A 3,581-nucleotide genomic window follows, 5' to 3' on the forward strand; every position below is an offset into this window, starting at 1 on the left:
TTACGACGGCTATGTTTACGCGATTTCCCAATTTTAAACTACTCCAATTAACCACCAACCAACTCATATCCATCAATACAACAAAACTTCACCTAAACCATACCACATCAGTCCATAATCTCCAAGGTTTTCAACTCAAACAACCACAATCAAGACCTATGAACTATAATCAAGTTTCAATTACCAAAAACACTTCCAAATCAAACCAAACTACTAATAATCACAATCCATGCTTCTCATTTCACAACACCAACCATTAAACTTACTAACAAATAAAGTAAAGGCTAGGGTTTGAAGTTTATACCTTCCTTGGGAGGTGTTAAGTTGCTAGGAAGCCTTAGGGAGCCTCCTACAAGCTTGATCTTTCCAAAGAAATCAAGAACACAAAGTTAGGCTTTGAAGTTTCTAAAAGTCCGATTTAAAGAACTGTAAAAATGAGGGTCTTACCATGATTATTTGGACGAGACTTGTGAACAAGAGTTGTAGGCCATCTCAATACCTTTCCAATGAGCTATAGAACACAATATTTGAGTGAGAAATGAAGGAGATACAGCAGTTTTAGTGTTCTGGTTCTGTTTTGGCCGAGAGCATGAAGAACAATGCCTTGGTTTCTTTTTGATTTTGATGAAAAATGATTTGCTTGGCTTGGTTGGTTTGATTTTTGTGTTTGTTTTAGTAAATTACCTAGTTGCCCTTGATTTTGTGTGGTTCTCATTCAACCACACCTCCTTCCTTCCCTTGTCATGCTTGTGTCACCCTCATGATGTCATCCTCCCTTCCTTGTCCTCTTTCTATTGGTTGGATGACATCATTCCCACTAATCCCTTTGATTAACTTCCTAATCGTTTGCCTAATGACCGCTGATCTGTTATACGGTTCGCTTAACTTTCGTTCTCGTTTATCGTTTGAAGGATCATACCCGGGATCTTATTACTTAGGTTCCCTTAACCTTTCTCAATATATTATATTCCTTTTATGATCCTCTCCTATAATCCTTTAATTTAAATCCTTTTTATCCTGTTACCTTTTTCTCAAATCTTTCCGTATCTAGTGTATTTCCGGGAAAAATCAAAGTGTTCGGATTTGGATTCTGACGATCTTTACATACACTTATATCCCATATAAAGTACTAATAAAATCTCAGAATATCCATATCAGAACCCCTACATAGTGTGGCATGAAAAGTTTTCTCATTCAGCAAAAACACTATTCATAAGGGTTTCAAAAATTTCCCAAAAATTGGGGTTATTACACATATCATGAATTTTGTCGAGATCTATAGTACTTTCAAATATAATGGTGTCACTGATGAGGCTATCAAGCTGAGGCTTTTCCCATTCTCTCTGAGGGACAAAGCTAAGGACTGGTTACATTCTTTACCAGCTGGGTCCATCACTACTTGGGAAGATCTTGCGCAAAAGTTTCTGGTGAAGTTCTATCCAATGGCCAAAACTGCAGCTATGAGGAGTGCTCTTACTCAGTTTGTGCAGCAACCAGGAGAATCTATGTGCGAAGCTTGGGAGTGCTACAAAGAGATGTTGAGAAAGTGTCCACATCATGGGATGCCTGACTCGATGGTGATCACGGGTTTCTACAATGGTTTGGGGGTCCAATCTCGACCCATGCTCGATGCAGCTTCTGGAGGCGCCTTGTGGGCCAAAAGCTATACTGAGGCCTATAATCTCATTGAAACTATGGTTGCAAACGAGTATCAAAACCCAACTTAAAGGATGATTCCTGGGACAGTAGCATGTATTCTGGAAGTTGATGCAGTTACAGCTATTACAGCACAGCTCACGGCGCTGACTATGAAGGTCGATTATTTAACCAACTATGGCGTAAATTAATTATCTAGTGTCTGTGAGCTTTGTGCAGGCTCTCATGCTACGGGTCAGTGTTCTCTTGTTAATGAATCTGTTCAGTATGTGAACAATTTCCAGAAACCGTAGCAGTCTGTGCCCGCTACTTATCATCCTAATAACAGAAATCATCCCAATTTCAGCTGGAGCAATAATCAGAATGTTGTTCAGCAATCATATCAGCAAGCTGCAAATAAACAGTTTAATCCACCTGGATTTCAGCAACCTCAGCAATTTGCTCAAAGGCAACAATATCCTCAACAAGGAGATGTTGCTCCACCTTCTAGTGCTGATTTCGAGGAGTTAAAGATGTTGTACAAAAGTCAGGTTGTTTCTATTAAGACCTTGGAAAATCAAATTGGATAAATAGCCAATGCCTTGCTGAATCGTCAACCGGGCACACTTCCCAGCGATACTGAAGTGCCAGGCAGCAAGGAAGCTAAAGAGCAAGTCAAAGCTGTCATCTTAAGGTCTGGAAAAGTTATTGATGCTGAAAAAGCAAAAGATGTAGAAGCTGAAGTTGTAGATGAAGAAGGAATGCAAAAGGAGAAAGATGGGGAACCAAGAAAGACTACTATTGAACATACTCTGCCTGAGGGTAATACAGGGGAGAAACAACTCTATCATCCACCACCTTTACTTAAGCGATTGCAAAAACAAAAGTTGGACAAGCAATTTGGTAAGTTTCTGGAGGTGTTCAAGAAACTTCACATCAACATACCTTTTGCTGAGGCTCTTGAGCAAATTCCTAGTTATGCAAAATTCATGAAAGGTATTCTTTCGAGAAAGGTGAAACTGGATGATCTTGATACCGTTGCTCTGACAGAAGAGTGCAGCGCCGTACTGCAATAAAAGTTACCTCCAAAGCTTAAGGATCAAGGTAGCTTCACCATTCCTTGCACCATTGGCAAGTTGTCATTTGACAAGTGCCTTTGTGATTTGGGAGCAAGCATCAATCTGATGTCGTTGTCTATCTTCAAAAAGCTGAATTTTCCCGATCCGAAGCCCACCTACATGTCTCTACAATTGGCTGATCGTTCGATTACATACCCATGAGGCATCGCGGAGGACGTGCTAGTAAAGGTGGACACGATCATCTTTCCTGCAAATTTTGTCATTCTGAATTTCGAGGAAGATAAGAAGATTCCCATAATCTTGGAAAGACCTTTCTTGGCTACAGGTCGTACCTTGATAGATGTGCAAAAAGGTGAAATCACTATGAGGGTGCAAGATCAAGATGTAACATTCAATGTGTTCAATGCGATGAAATTCCCTACGGAAGATAGTGCTTCAAGGTGGATTTGGTCGATTCTGTAGTTACTTCATAACTTGATCATGTGCTAAGGTCTGATGCCTTAGAAAAAGCCTTATTGGGGGATTTTAACAGTGAAGATGATGAAGGCAATTATCAGTTACAATATCTGAATGCTTCTCCTTGGAAACGGAAGTTAGACATGCCATTTGAATCTCTTGGAAATACTGATCTCAAGAATGCTGAGGGAAAGCTCAAACCATCTATTGAGGAAGTACCTACTTAGGAGCTTAAACCACTGTATGAACACTTGAGGTATGCTTTTTTAGGTGATGCATCTACTTTTCCAGTTATTATTGCATCTAAACTTTCAGGTAGTGATGAGGACAAGCTCTTGAGGATTCTGAGAGAATTCAAATCGGCCATCGGATGGACTATAGTAGATATAAAAGGGATCAGCCCTTCGTACT

General features: G+C 39.9%; 1 non-coding gene across 1 annotated transcript; it reads right to left on the bottom strand.

The window, feature by feature from the left end:
- Positions 1–1,456: 1,456 nt before the first annotated feature.
- On the bottom strand, positions 1,457–1,564 carry LOC141680197 (small nucleolar RNA R71). The gene has a single exon (XR_012558283.1). It is a non-coding gene; the product is annotated as a small nucleolar RNA R71 (small nucleolar RNA).
- Positions 1,565–3,581: the final 2,017 nt, after the last annotated feature.

Source organism: Apium graveolens, chromosome 1 (assembly GCF_009905375.1).
Source record: "Apium graveolens cultivar Ventura chromosome 1, ASM990537v1, whole genome shotgun sequence".
NCBI classification, from domain to species: Eukaryota; Viridiplantae; Streptophyta; class Magnoliopsida; order Apiales; family Apiaceae; genus Apium; species Apium graveolens.